Source organism: Amblyomma americanum, chromosome 2 (genome assembly GCF_052857255.1).
Source record: "Amblyomma americanum isolate KBUSLIRL-KWMA chromosome 2, ASM5285725v1, whole genome shotgun sequence".
Classification (NCBI taxonomy): Eukaryota; Metazoa; Arthropoda; class Arachnida; order Ixodida; family Ixodidae; genus Amblyomma; species Amblyomma americanum.
Genome location: NC_135498.1, coordinates 119391186 through 119407492, shown reverse-complemented (window position 1 = coordinate 119407492; position 16307 = coordinate 119391186).

The window sequence follows — 16307 nt, the reverse complement described above, 5'->3', positions numbered from 1 at the left end:
CGCATTTATGCTGCATCAGCTCTCGACAAGATCGGTATAGTAAGCACGCGGGGACCCGCCATTTGCAGCCCTGGCACAGTGCATGTGCGACCTACAGTGGTTGTGTGTGGGCAGCACCTATGGGTTTGACATAGAGCCTACGTTTACGTTGCAACTGTCCTCGAGTGACGTACAGGGGACCGGTGCGGAAATTGATGCAGGAAAGTGGTCTGCGTCAGCCCAAACAACGCTGATATGGGACCCATGCAGTATCAACAAGGCCTGGCCAACTTCCACTTACCCACGCTGGTCCCACAGAGGCCCAACATTGTGTGCTGTATAGGAATTTTCAGAAACCTTTCAGGCCACCTTCTTTTCATTCACGGCCAGTGTCGTCCTCGAACGCGCGTTTCTTCGTTGCGTTGCGGAGGAACGCAGCCGCTTTTCAGACTTCATTTGTGATGTAGCTCAGTGGTGAGGGCCCTCGGCTGCTGATCCGGAGTTCCCGGGTTCGCACCTGACCGCGGCGGCCGCGTTTCAATGGAGGCGAAACGCTACGGCGCCCGTGTGCTGTGCGATGTCAATGCCCGTTAAAGATCACCAGGTGGTCCAAATTATTCCGGAGCCCTCCACTATACGGCACTTCTCTCCCCCTTTCCTCTCAACCCTCCTTTATCTGTTTCCTTAAGGCGTGGCTCAGGTGAGCAAGTTAGTGCGTCATTTCATTGCCCGAAAAACCATTCTTCAATTATCCCTTCCACCCGCCGCGGTGGCTCAGTGGTTAGGGCGCTCGACTACTGATACGGAGTTCCTGGTTCGAACCCGACCGCGGCGGCTGCGTTTTTATGGAGGAAAAACGGTAAGGCGCCCGTGCGCTGTGCGATGTCAGTGCACGTTAAAGATCCCCAGGTGGCCGAAATTATTCCGGAGCCCTCCACTACGGCACCTCTCTCTTCCTTTCCTCTTTCACTCCTTCCTTTATCCCTTCCCTTATGGCGCGGTTCAGGTGTCCAACGATAAATGAGACAGTACTGCGCCATTTCCTTTCCCCCCCAAAAAAACAATTATTATTATTATTATCCCTTCCCTAACGGCACGGTTCAGGTGTCCAACAATATATGAGACAGATACTGCGCCATTTCCTTTCCCCAAAAAACCAATTATTATTAATTATTTTTTTTTCCAGTCACCCCGGCCAGCATTAGCCTTGAGTCTAGGCTTTGGTGGGTGACGCCGGAGCGGTTCACGCAATGCAACAACCGCTTCTGAATGAATGAATGAATGAATGAATGAAAGAATGAATGAATGAATGAATGAATGAATGAATGAATGAATGAATGAATGAATGAATGAATGAATGAATGAATGAATGAATGAATGAAAGAATGAGCTGTTTATTTAGAATGGGAGGCTTAAACGTAGCTTTGTAGGAGCGCAATGTACGGATTTTTTTTTTTCGAGATAGGATATTTGCACATTCAAGGAATCGAAGCAGTCCGTTACGGTAGGGCGACGCGACAGGTGTCTCCATCGAGTGCGTGCGCACGCGGCGCGCGTGTTTTTTTTAGCTTTGTATAATTTCTGACTGCTGAGTGGGATTTTTTTTATGGCTTTCCCCATGAGGGTGTTGCCTGTCTGCCAACGCAATGAAAGAATCTGTAGCACATTGTCGTTGGACACCGCTACCACAATTTCACCAAAGTTAGGCGGAAGTTGTGCTAGCAGTGTCCAGTAGCAAGGATTCTTTCTTTGCGTTGGCAGACAGGCTTCACCCTCACTGGCAAAGCCATCCGTAAATTCTATTCAGCTGTCCGAAACTACACAAGGCTAACAGGATAACTTTATGGAGCTCTAACGCAAGTGCTTCTATGCGGTTCAGATTAGTCCATCTCCTCAACGGTCGGTGGCCCCTAATCGAGGGCTCCGCTGGATGCTGCCGCCAGCTGAGCTCGCCGTATCAGACCGATCTGGTCATCGCGGCAGTCGCTGGAGGGCATACCCTACCATTGCTCCGCACTTGGGTTTAGTATAACATGAACGACGTCGACTTTTTGGCATGCCCATGTCATGTGATATAGTGTAGGTTTTTTATGGCACCACGGACACTTGTGTTCGTAAAGCGTTGGGTGTATTTAGGTTTGGTTATCCATTTGTAGTTCTCCATGTTACAGCCTCTTCTTTGTTTAAGGATTTGTGCGGTGGTGGGTACCGCATCCTGCTGCCTTCGTTGTTGTTTAGTATGACCGAGTACTCCTGAAGTACTGGCTGGATTCCTCAAGGTCGTTGACGTTGGATGCTTGGTAGTTAGTATATCCTCGAGCTATCCTGTCCGCCTCTTGGTTTCCTGCCACGCCCGTGTGCCCGGTACCCAGATGATCTTATGTTTGTTCTGTTCTGCATCTGCCTGTTGTGTCTTGCAGTTAACACAATGCTAAAAAAATTCCATTCAACTGTCAGAAATTATACGATCCTAATAAGAACCTGCGCACGCTGACACTCGATGGAGACCTCTATCGTGTCGTCCTACCGTAATGAACAAGTTAAATTCCTTGAATGTGCAAATATTCTGTCTCCAAGAAAAAAACTCCCTACACTGCGCTTATACAAAGTGCCAGCGTGTGAAAAATTTAATACTTCATTCAGAAGAGGTTGCTGCTATGCGTGAACCGCTCCGACGTCACAAAAGAATGAATGAATGAAAAACTTTATTGTATAAGGGTTATTCTCGCAGCGTAGGTGGAGCCCTCAGTCCAGGGCCCCAGCGGCCTTTGCAGTCTTGCGAGCCCTGTCGCTCAGCTTGAGCTGCTCTTCAGGCTTCGAGCTGGACAGCGCAGCCTCCCACTGCTCCGGTGTAGGTGTGTTGTTTATCGGTGCTGCCTGCATTTTCTGACAGGCCCATGTAACGTGGTAAAGCGTTGCGTGTTCACCGCATAGCGGGCATTTGTTTTCATAAGCGGATGGATAGATTTTGCTGAGTAAACTCAGATTGGGGTATGTATTAGTCTGTCGTTGTCTCCAGGCAACCGACTGCTGTTTACTAAGGTCTTTGTGGGGAGGCGGGTAGGTCCACCGGAGGGCTCGTTGGTGTTCTAAGATGGCTCCATACCGTCTAGTGACTGCGTCCAGTTCCCCTTTGGTGCGCGCCTCCCGGTTGGCGTATGCTCGGGCATTGGCGTCCGCACATTGGTTCCCTTTGACAGCCTCATGGCCTGGTGTCCACGTGATGAAGCATCTCGTAAAAGTGATTGTCCTCGCCTTGAGTATGTGAATGGCTGCAGTGGATATGCGTCCACTGCTGTATCTTCTGCACGCCTCTTGCGAGTCTGTAATGATGTGTGCATGGGGCTCGTCACTCTGCTGGGTGATGGCGAGTGCAATTGCTGCTTCCTCAGCCTCGAGTATGTTGTTGGTTTTTATCGAAGCGCAGTTGATTTCCCTGAGCTGGTGATCCACCACGCTGGCTACCGAGCCATATCGGTGTCTGTATGTTGTTGCGTCAACATATAATACGTCTTTTGCCCCGGCGAAGCTTCTTTCATGGAATTCAGATCTTGCCTTTCTTCTCGCCTTATGTATATCTGGAGGCATGTTTTTGGAATCGGACTGACCTCAATGATCCTCCTTATTTCATTTGGAACGCTCGCTGTGCTATTGGTTTCTTTCAAAGCGTCCCTCATGCCCTAGACTCACGGCCGTTGTGCTGGCCGGTGTGACCGGAAAAAAAATTAATAGCAATTGGTTTTTGAGGAAAGGAAATGGCGCAGTATTTGTCTCATATATCGTTGGAGACTTGAACCGCTTTAAGGGAAGGGACAAAGGAGGGAGTGGAAGAAGAAAGCAAGAAAGAAGCGCCGTAGTAAGGGGGCTCTGGAAAAATTTCGACCACCTGGGTCCACATGGGCGCCTTACCGTTTTGCCTCCGTAAAAACGCAGCCGCCGCGGTCGGGTTCGAACCCGCGATCTCCGGATCAGTAGCCGATCGTCCAAACCACTGAGCCACCGCGGTTAGGGAAAGAATAATAATAATTGGTTTTGGGGGGAAAGGGAATGGCGCAGTATCTGCCTCATATATCGTTGGACACCTGAACCGCGCAGTAAGGGAAGGGATAAAGGAGGGAGTGAAAGATGAAAGGAAGAGGAGGTGGCGTAGGGAGGGCTCCGGAATAATTTGGAACACCTGGGGATCTTTAACGTGCACTGACATCGCACAGCACACGGGCGCCTTAGTGTTTTTCTTCCATAAAAACGCAGCCGCCGCGGTCGGGTTCGAACCCGTGAACTCCGGATCAGTAGTCGAGCGCCCTAACCACTGAGCCACTGCGGCGGGGCAGGGAAAGAAATTGAATATTGATTTTTGGGGAATGGATATGGCGCAGTATGTCTCGCATCTCGGCCGACAACTGAATCGCGCCTTACGGAAACGGATAAAGGAGGGATCGAGAGAAGAAAAGGTAAAATAAGTGCCGTAGTGGAGGGCTCCGGAATAATTTCGACCACCTGGGGACCTTTAAACGGGTAGAGAAACATTTTTGTGTTGCACCTCTTGGTTGTAAATAATGCGTAGCGATTCTGTAAGCATGGTACACGATGTTAGAAGCACGAATTCGTATACTATATAATTAATAATCGTACTATTTGTACCACCTGTTTCGGATTCGGTTCGTAGTTGCCAGGTTTACACATGACGCCAAAAACCAGACAATGCGTTGTCACGTGGGTCCGGAAAATCGTGGCGTCGAGCGGGCACGTCGTCTGTTTGACACGCACATGGTGCGCGTAAACACGGAGAGACGGGAGCAGGGCAAGTCGCAATGACGAATACCTCCGAGTCGGAAGATGAATTTTATTTTGGCGAGGACACTGATTATAAGGCATCGGGAGGACACAAGCGGTGAAGTAGACGCCGCGTTTGCAAACCCCGACAACCAGTTTATTTTACACCACATGAGGTAAACGTGGATGAGCTTTTCCTGTTGGGATCTGCACCAAACCCTGGCCAATCACCCCCCCCCCTCCCCGTGGGTATGTGACATCGTGTTTGAGGCAAAACAACAACAGCTTTTTTTTTTTACCCGCTGGCCAGCGATTCAGAAACGGAGGCAGGCTTCAGGCCTGACGCAGTTGAGGCTGTGCGAGCGGACGCCGAGCGTATAGGCAACGTCAACCAGTAAGCAGCGTTGTCGTGTTATTTTGCTGCTCCTGTAAGGGATTTCAAAGCGAAAGCTTTAATAGCCGCAAACTCGCGATGTCGCCGTGGCGGTACTCCATCGAGGCACGTTACGTCACAACGCGCGCCTCTCCACGGAAGGTTACTGTGCTTCGCGCGCTCGCCGCGCCATCTGGCATGACGTCACACTACGCCGCTCGCCGCCGCCGCCGTTTGGTAGGGCGTGACAACGCGTTCCTCGTCGCTGCGTTCGCATCCGCTCGCTCGACGATTCTGATATGCTCGAGGAGACCTGGAATCGACAGCGGAACGAAATGAACAGGATACGAATCGCCCCGGAAACAGACGAACAGCGCATCGAACGACTGGCTAAACGCCGCAGTGAATATGCCGCCGCAAGACAGGCACGTTTCACGTCCTGTGTGTCGACCGCTAGCAGCAGCGACAGCAGCCGCAGGAGAGACCTGTCAAACCTGTCTTTTTGTCAAACCACAACCGAAGAAGCGGCTGCCTCGCCGACACGATGCGTGCCTTTAGCACAACGCCCAAGAACTGGATGATTTCTATCGTGCCGACGAACACACTACGCACGTGGACGCGGCAACGCAAGGCAAAATCTACGTGGTCTGTGCAACCACGCCGCGATCTACCCGTATCTCCGCCGCCGCGGTGTGCGCCCCCTCCCTCGCCGTATCAGAAGAGACAGCCATAGCGCTGGCTATCGCAGACCGCCATACGCGCACAGTCCTCGTTGACTCAAAACGAGCAATGCTAAACTACTCGGCAGGCTGCATCTGCATTGCCGTCGCACGCATCCTGCGCGGCTGCACTCCCGACGGCAAAATTAACCTAATCTGGGCACCCGCCCATGAGGGCAACTGTGGTAACGAAGGGACATATACCAGGTTGGGGCAACCTAACAAGATTGAAAAATAATAAGGCCCTGCCTACACCACTGACCCATAACAGGCTGGTAAGGAAGGGGCCGGCCGACTTGCCAGAGGATTAACAATCCCGGCGGCCATGCCACGGGTCTTGGAGCAGTCGCTGAAGCCCCCCAGATTTGTGCCGACATCACCAAAGTTCATAAAAAGACGTGACGGGAATTCCCGCCTCTTGAACCTGACGTCGACCGAGCATAAGCTACCCTGCTCCGAAGATTGCAGACGCCCTTAATTCTCGGCCACTCAAGGCTATCACTGATCACCAATGGGGAATACGACCACACATGCCCAAATTGCAACCACGTATCGTCCGCCACTCAGGCCCACATCTTCTGCGATTGCTAAAATAACCCTCCCCCACGGGCCCTCCTGCCAGCTCCATCTGCGGAATGCTGGGATCAACTCCTCAGCCAGCCAGATAAGACCAAGCATTTTTCACTCATTTAATGGGCCCAGTACGTGGCCCAAACCGGGTTGTGGATCTACTCAACTGAAGGAATAAACCATAACGAATCGTAAAACAATTTCGACTTAGACGAGGGTACGAACACCATTCCATTCGTAATAATGCTCTTGGTTTTGGCGCTTGCAGTAATCATCATAAGCTTTTTTTTGTTAAAAAATTCACTTTAACGCGTCCCGTGCTTTAATCACCGCGAAATTAGCGCTCAGTGCTTTAGATACTTTCAGGTAATAAAATAGTTCAAGATGGATTTCCTCTACCACTGACAGCGGGATAAGTTGAGCAAAAGAATTCCTCGATCCCAGAGTAGCACAGCTTGCATCAGCAAACAAACAATGATCATGCAAGGTATTCACTAAGGTAATCGTTGAAAAGTTTGAGAGATCTTAGACTTTCGTTAACCAACGAAGGTGGCTGGCCTTCCCAGCGGCGGGTGGCTGTGGCCAATATTTACACCTTGAACCAGGTCATAGAGATATACGCACAATATAAGCAACCCAGATATTGTCCTGCGTGTAGTAGGAGAAAACGTTTCACTTATTTGAATCCAAAGCAGTTCAGTGGGCATTGCCTTTCCAGTGTTTAGAAGATAAGTATGCAAAGCTGCTGATACATACAACTATAGAGGCCTTATAGGTACAATATACATCCCTAAGGAAAGTGATAATATCCAAGACGGAAAGGACGTAGGTGCAGGACGACAATATCTATTCAGTACTATACCACCGCGTTAAAGTTATGTATTCAGGACCTTGGACTGAGAAGAGTTAGCGGTAAAAGCTGATCGGCAAAAGCCTGGCAATTCGCGATTCGCTGATCACACTGCCTTGATAAGTACCTTAGGAGAGTAATAGCAAAGCAAAATCGAGTGCCCAGATAGGCAAAGTATAAAATGGCCCTTCAGAATATTTCAATGATGTATAAAGTTTTAAGAGCGTTAGCTCATTTTTATGATGCTTCTATATTTCGTGGGGTCTGCTACCACCCCCATTCAGCGTGAAAACGAGGAATTGAAGATGGCGGCCACCCATAGTAAATCGATATAGCAACCTAGATGGTGATTGATTGGTGACATTGTAAGTATATCGAGTAAGTAAATGATTGGTGACGTCACTGATTTTGTGACGTCGAAGTTAGCTAGTCACATTACTATGATTACTCGCTTATACTAAGTAATAATGATGCCATCCTAAAACAAATGAGATATTTGCACTCTACTAGATGAGTAGAACGCTTTAAACACCAAAATAAGCTAATGAAGTTAATATTTAGTTATATTTAAGCTTAAATTCATTGCTTATAATTATTTAACTGATCATATCATAACATCACTAATGGCATTTGGTAACAGCCTCGGTGAGTACATGTAAGACACCAGTATCGCCTAGTTAGGCTAATATTTATTTATGGTCAAGATTAAAATGACGGCCGTGACGTCAGCACTCGGTAGCTCACAACTACGTACCTCATGGCGAATTGTGGTGACAGGGGCACCATTCGTCACATAATTTGGGAATGCGCCGATTCCCCGGTCGCCGGCTTAAACATCAACAGTACTGAAGCCTGACAAGTTTCGCTTTGGAGCAAGGACCCCGGCATTCAGCAGCAAGCCACCCGCCTAGCGGCTGAGGCCGCAAAAAAGCAGTGCATCTTCACTTGTCTGAGGAGGATTCCTTAGCCACGTCCCAGGTCTGCGTGCCGGGATAGCGGATTTGGGGGCTGCTTCTGGGTAGACAATAAAGTTATCATTCATTCATTCATTCATTCATTCATTCATTCATTCATTCATTCCGGGCCCCTACCGCCTTGAGGTAAGGAAAAATAGCCCTCCAAAGAGTCAAAAACTTTTTCGGACCAAATTGGTCAAAAAATATTGGACCTAAAGGCGGAAGGCGCCCTCTCGCCGTTATGTACGGAAAAGTAGCCTAATCACGTGTGAATACATCGCATGGACAATACATCGCGCTGCTAAGCAGCTAACGCTCCTTACTCCAACGTATTCCAGACGGTGGCGGCAGATATTTTTCACTTGTCTCGGAGGGCAGAGTATATTGCTATTGTATGTGAAACATGAATGCATCTACTAAGGGCCGATAGACGCTCATTATAACGATGCAATAAAAAAACCAAGAAAATAAAATATTTTAATTTTGTGTCGTGTATTTAGCAGCAACTCTCAGGTCATGAATAGCTGATTTCCAGTATCCTTTACGCCGAAAGCATTACACATTTTTATCTTGCCCGCGCTTACATATGAAGCTGAAACATTGCCTATGCTTACGGAAAAACTTGTAATTAGGTTGCGGGCAGCACAGCGGACTATAGAAATAACATGATATATGCACGTTACGACACAGTAAGAGAGGAGAACTGGCCAGTGAACACACTCGGCTACATCTTAGCCTATATGAAATCAAGAACAAACGGCCATTGCGAACACATGTGATGTCAAGACAGATAACCAATGGTCATAAGTGGTAGGATCATAGGAAGAAGCAAGCGAAACAGGCGGCAGAATATCAGATGGGCAGATGAGATTAAGTAATTTCCGGGGATAAGGTAGACGAACCTGTGAAAGGACACGATTAGTTTGAGGGATATGGAAGAAGCGGTTCTCCTGAACAGGGATTAGTCAGGCTGATTTACATCAGGGTGATGATTGAGAGATAATATAGCGCACGCGGCCTCATAGGGGACTCAACGAGAAGCTTGGGCCATTCACGAAAACTGCAAAGGTTAGAAGGCCTGTTGGAATGCATTCGGTGCCACAACATGCAATAATGGCGACATTTTAAATAGACAACAGCGTCAAAATGACGTTGGCTACACTTCCACGCTCTTCTCAACGAATCCTTCTCCGTCGAAGGACAAGTAGTTATCTGCATATGTGAACTGCCAAGTAACGAAATAGTCTTGGAATATCTTACCAAATCGTTATACACAACCATGGATTAAACCAAACGGACATTAGCCTTCGATAACTGTATGGAACAACCTTCACTGTTGCCATGCATTGGAAAAATGACGAATTATACACCGCCATGTTTCGGCAATATCGAACATATAGATTGTCCCGCATAACTTTAGCCAAAGTTTTAAAAATGAAATCATCTTTGAACCCGACGCGGCGGCTGCGTTTTTATGGAGGCAAAACGCTAAGGCGTCCGTGTGCTATGCGATGTCAGTGCACGTTAAAGATCCCCAGGTGGTCGAAATTATTCCGGAGCCCTCCACTACACGGCACCTCTCTCTTCCTTTCTTCTTTCACTCCCTCATTTATCCCTTTTCTTACGGCGCGGTTCAGGTGTCCAACGATATAAGAGAGAGATACTACGCCATTTCCTTTCCCCAAAAACCAATTGTTATTACTAACTTTGTCGCGAATGGAACCGAGTGCGTATTATTGGCACAAGCCAAGAGTCACTCGGGCTATTTTGAAGCGAAAAGCTTCATTACGCTAGTCCACACCGCCCTTCGCGCGAGCCGGCCTATGTCGGAGCACGAGTGACGTCACCTACGGTGCATTTCTCTCTCTCTCGCTCCCTAGTCAATACTGCGCATGCGCCACTAGTAGCACCGAGCCACAGGTGTTCCGCCGCTGCGCAGCGCCGCGCCTGTCCTAGCCATCCAACTTTCCATTTTCAGTTCTCTCTTTCTTCTTTCCCTCCCTTCTTTGTCCCTTCTTTTACGCCGCGGTTTGGATGTTCACCGAGATATGTGAGACGGCTACTGTGCCATTTCCTTTCCTCAAGAACCAAACAAAACAAGTTAGCCTACGGCTTTCATAGAGTGCATTGGAGTTGAACCCTTTGCAAAGGCCGTTAGCTTTCATGAGAGGAAAGGCGCTCAAACGGCTATGTGGTCCTGTGTAAACCACAATCTCGCTTTCATGTGCGTGGTGTTGGTGTCCAACTGCAAAAGCCTGCTTTTACTGCGTTCCGCACAATGGATAGGCAGCGGGCCCTCCCTGCCACCCTGGGAGGTGGCATGCAGTTAATGGCTGCTCGCGAGAGATGGATCACCAAATGAACGCTGCGGCCTAGCTATTGCTGCAGTGAAGCATGCCAGCCACAACGCTGTCGGCGCTAATGCATTCAGGCCACATCTTTCTCTCACCATCGCCACATGTATAAAAACACGAATGAGGCCTCCACATATCCAGGGAGCCAGTTATGCGCACTTCCTTTGCTCAACGCCATCGCCATCTAGAACGTCGTCAACGCCAACGCCAATGAGCACAGTGAACGCCGGCATCTTTCACTTTGTATATCCTAGAGTAGCTGAGCCAATGCACAATAATTTGTTCTTTATTTTTCTCTTATCTAATTCATTAGCTTCACTTAATTCATCAACTTTCTAAGGACTCGCTGCAGATCCCAAGTGTGATACGCAAAGTCCTAGAGCAATTACAGAAACCTCTAAAAAATTGTTTCCTACACGATATGTCTCACGTGGTCCTTTTTCCCGCGTTCCAAAGAGAGACTGCGAAATATGAAAGATACCACGTGAAAGGGCGCTTGCGCTGAAGTCTGAATTGTGCACAAACGTGCACAATTCATACTTTTGGAGAGAGCAACGTTCACAATACAGACTTTTGGAGAGAGCAACGGAGGCTACAGCGGCAAGCATAACGGTCCGCTATGGTCGCCGCCTCCTGCAGGTTGGCCTCATTGTCTCCGAGGGAGCCCTGCGTGGCCCACATTGCGATGTCATCGGCATACAGAGCATGCTGCACACTGGCGACAGCGCCCAGCTGGGCCGGTAGGTGCATCATAGCCAAATAGAATAACAGGTAAGAGAGCATTGCGCCCTGTGGTGTATCCCTGGCTCCTAAATGAAAAGGTCCATGTTCGTTATTCTGGATTCGAATGTAAGGTTGTCTGCGTTTGAAAAATATCCGCATGTATTGAAATTGTTTTATTTCTGCAAAGGAAATGGCACATAACGGTGGACACCTGAACCGCGCCGTAATGGAAGAGATAATGAAGCGAGTGAAAGAATAAAGGAAGAAAGAGGTGCCGTAGTGGAGGGCTCCGGACTAATTTCGAGTACCGTGCACTGACATCGTACAGCACACGGACACCAAAGCGTTTCGCCCCATCGAAACGCTTTCGCCGCAGTCGAGTTCGAACCCGGGGATCTCCGGATCAGCAGCCGAGCGCCCTAACCACTGAGCCACCATGGCGCGGTTAGTTTCAAAGAGGTGGGCGAGAATTATATTGTGGGTAACGTTGTCGAATGCTCCCTTTAAATCCAAGGCGAATGCAACATTTTCATTGAGGGCGAATTTTACCGGCTCGAGGACAGCCCCAGTGAGTTGTAGCAGGACATACTGTGCAGATCAGTGTGGGGAAACCTGAACATGGTGTCTGCATAAAGATGTAGGGATTGCATGAACTCGGACGACCTGTCGGATACCATCGTCTTCATGAGTTTACCCACACAGGAGATGGGACGGAGGTTTCCGTGTCGATTACCTTCTGCTACGCTGTTTTCTTGAAAAGAAGGCACCAACTAGCCCGGCTTACTGCCTTGTTGGATTTAAAAATGAAGGTGAACTGGGCGGTCTTCCAGTCGACGGAGAGTGGCACTTCCTTAAGCCAGACTCAGGATATCCAATCCAAAAGAATAGGTATGGTATACCCAGTGTGCGGAACGCAATAAAAGCGGGTTTCTGGCGTTGAACACCAACCCCATGTATGTACATGAAAGCGATATTGAGGTCTCCACTGACCCAGGGAGCCATTCCCCTCCAACAATGAAGCGACCAGAGGGAGCCAGTTGTGCGCCTTTCCATTCGTGAAAATGAACGGCCCCTAGAACACTGTCACCGTTTCGGTTTTAAAGAACAACTCGCTGACCCTATTACAGGCTGATAAAGAGGGAGGTTCTGCTGTGATGCCAAAAGCGCTCTACTTATCGAAAGCAGAAAATGCTATCAGTTAAACTTTCCGGCAGAGAAGCGAAGTCGCTCTAAGTAAAGTGAAAGCCCGAGCACGGAAAATGTGTGCACAAATGAATTTGGAATCCTAGCCAAGTGTATAGAGAAAAGCATGGGATCCTGCTTAAAGATATTCTTCACAGCCAAAACTCACAAGCTGGACTGCCCACTTCGAGCAATAGTCACCGAGGATGGCACATGGCAAAAGTCTGTCGCGTTATTTTTGCAAGGCAAGCTGAAACTCTTAACCATTGACGACCCTTTTCAGGTGAAGAGTTCTAACCAAGTAATCGCTTTCTTGCAAGAAAACCCAGGGAAAGGCTTTTCGGCCTGCTCTATCGATATAAAAGATTTATATTATTCCCTTCCGCAAAAGAAACTGCTGGCAAGCGTTGAAGAATGCATTAATTCCTTTGGTGTGGTAGCTTTCCAGAATTCTGCAAGCATCAGCAATAGCAACTTCTTGGAACTCCTTACTTTTTACCTTAACTCGACATTTTCCACCTGGAATGAATCTGTTTACCTCCAGAGCAATGGCGTCTGCATTTGTTCATGCATAGCTCCGATACTGAGCGACATTTATCTCGCGTACCATGACAGGCTCCTTGATAGTCAACAAGACGAAAGAGTGGCTCGTGTTTTTAGGTTTGTAGATGATTTTTTAGTTCTTATGACATGTGCAGTTACTGACGCAGAGGCCTCGGTCTCGAAAGTTTTATCAATTTTTCACACCTGTCTTGACCCTCTTGTTTTGACGCATGAAACGCCTTCTGAAGGAAAGTTACGTTTTTTAGATCTTGCCATGTGCCTCAACAATAGCCATGTGTGCTGGCGTTACGAGCCACGATGCCAGAAGCCACTCACGCCTTTCGCTTCTGCACATTCTAAGCTTGTAAAGCGCGGCATCGCATAGTTGTGTTTAAGAAATGCCCTAGAAAAATCATGCCATCATGCGATGCAAGACAGCTATCAAAATCAGGTGGTACGCTTACAAGCACCAGGATACCCTTCCGACCTTCTGATTGCAATATCAGAGAGCCTGTTAAGAGAAATCATTAATTCAGGCCGCAGAGATTCCACTGAAAGGCCCAAGGAAGAAAAAAGAAAGTATGTGGTTGTTCCTTATCTACACCGCATTTCACATAATCTGAAAAGGGTGGGAGCGCGTGCCGATGTAAACGTTGTTTTTTCCGCGCCCGATAAGCTCTCCAAACTCTGCCATATTGTAAACAGCAGCAATGAAAAGATGGTTGGCTGCGATAACAAACACCAAAAAGGTTTTGTACCATGTAGCAGCAATGTTGTGTACAGGTTTCCGCTTACATGTGGCAAGCACTACACGGGGCAAACTGGTCGTTGCCTCAACGACCGGTTGCGGGAACACAACTACGTGAGCGACACCGCTTCCCGTCAAGTTGGCATTCATTGCAGAGACTGCACAGAGGAAAGAAAAAAGAACAAAAAACTGCCATGTTATCCTGTTTTCACTCAGTGTCGAGTGCTGTCAGATAATAGAACAAAAATCACTCGTGAAATTATTGAAGCTCATGAAATCCATAAATTCAAAGATGAATGCGTAAGCGTTGCCTCAGTAGCTCTGTCTGAATAAGAACTACCGTTTCCTTGATAAGAATAGAAAAACGTGCGCAGCTGGTCTTGTGCCACTGTAGACCTGTGCTCAGGAATTATCATTTTCGTCAATCTGTTTTGTGTGTCTGTCTTTTCATTTGAGATTGGTTGCCACTGTATTTAAGTACTGATAATCACCTCAATAAACCAGTTGTAAGTTCAGCGCCGTGTCTGTGCACTTGTCACGTCCTTTGTCCACTGCGCTGCTGAAAAACAATATTGCCTATTTAGGTTAATATTTAGTCATGGTTAGGCTTAACCTGGCGGCCGTGACGTCTGCACTCGGCAGCTCTATCACATGGTTATCGCATGGACCATTGATAGCGGTACCAAACATCTAACGCTCGTTACTTCAGCGCCTTCCAGACGCTTGCACCATTTTTTTCCTTTCTTCTTTTAGTCCCTTTTTTATCCCTCCCCTTATGGCACGGTTCAGGTGTCCGCCGATATGTGCGATACACTGCGACATTTCATTTCCCCAAAGAAATTTTTTTTAAAGGATGGGATAAAGGATGGAGTGAAAGAAAGGAAGAGGCGCCGTAGTGGAGGGCTCCGGATTAATTTGGAACACCTGGGGATCGTTAACGTGCACCGGCATTGCGCAGCACACGGGAGTCTGTTGCATTCCGCCATCATCGAAACGAGGCCACCGCGGCCGGGTTCGAGCCCGAGAACTCCGGCTCAGTGGCCGAGCGCTCTAACCACTCAGTCACTCCGGTGGGTAGTTGTGTCCTCTCCAAATTTTAAGGCGAAAGCCTTTAATGAATCATACTCGCGTCAACGACCCTGTCCGTCCATCCGTTACGCTTCTGCATCATTGGTGGTTCATTGCGCATGCGCGAGGGGGCGCCACCGGCGCGCGTGCAGACCCCGCGCCGGACGCCTCGCAGCTGTCGACCGAGTCGGGTGCCGCGCAACCTCCCTCCTAGCGCTCGCTTCAAAGGAGTCTCAGAATGCGGGCAAACGCAAGCATACTACTTCCCCCGCTACACAGTTACAATAGACCAATGAGCGAATGCGCCGGAATCGGCTTCATCTTCGTCCGTTCATTCGCGAAAACTGTCACACTGTAGCTGTCAACCAAAGGACGTCAACTCGATAAGAAAAAAATCCTTGCGCTCATCGCAATTCGAGCCACCATCCTTCAGTTCTGCAGCCGAGCGTGCTAACGACTAGTCTGCTTCTGCCAACGTATATGTAGTAACAATTGTGTACTTAACTTCCTTCTTAACTACACATCAGTGACACAAGCATCAACACCGCGCTAAAGGCTTTCGCCACGCCGCACTATAGGTCAGCAAACTGCCCCCCTCCCACTAAATTTTTACGCGACAGCGTATGCACCTCGTTCGGTCGACAAGCCATCGGCATTGTAGTAGTAGTAGTCGGCCCCGCGGGTTCGAAGTAAAGAATAAATAAATGGTTTTTGGTGGAAAAATGGCGCAGTATCTGTCTCATATATCGGCGGACATCTGAACCGCGCCGTAAGGGAAGAGATGAAGGAGGGAGTGAAAGAAGACAGGAACAAAGAGGTGCCGTTGTGGAGGGCTCCGGAATAATTTCGACCACCTGGGGACCTTTAACGTGCACTGACATCGCACAGCACACGGCCACCTTAGCGCTTAGCCTCCATAAAAACGCAGCCGCCGCGGTCGGGTACGAACCCGGGAACTACGAATCAGTAGCCGAGCGCCCCTAACCAATGAGCCACCGCGTGTGTGAGACAACGTCATTTCCTTTCCTAAAGACCAATTTCGATTTAATTTTCCTTCCCTTACGGCGCAATCCGCCACGGTGGCCCAGTGTTTAGGGCGCTCGGCTAGTGATCCGGAGTTCCCGGGCTCGAACCCGACCGCGGTGGCTGCGTTGTTATGGAGGCAAAACGGTAAGGCCCCTGTTTGCTGTGCGATGTCGGTGCACGTTAAAGATACCCAGGCGGTCGAAATTCTTCCGGAGCCCTCCACTACGGCACCTCTTTCTTCCTTTCTTCTTTCACTCCCTCCTTTATCCCCTCCCTTACGGCGCGGTTCAGGTGTCCAAAGATATGTGAGACAGATACTGCGCCATTTCCTTTCCCCAAAAACCAATTACTATTATTATTTCCTTACGGCGCGGTTCGGGTGCCCGCTGGCATATATATGAGACATTTCCTTACCCTACAACCATTTTTCATTTCACTTTTCG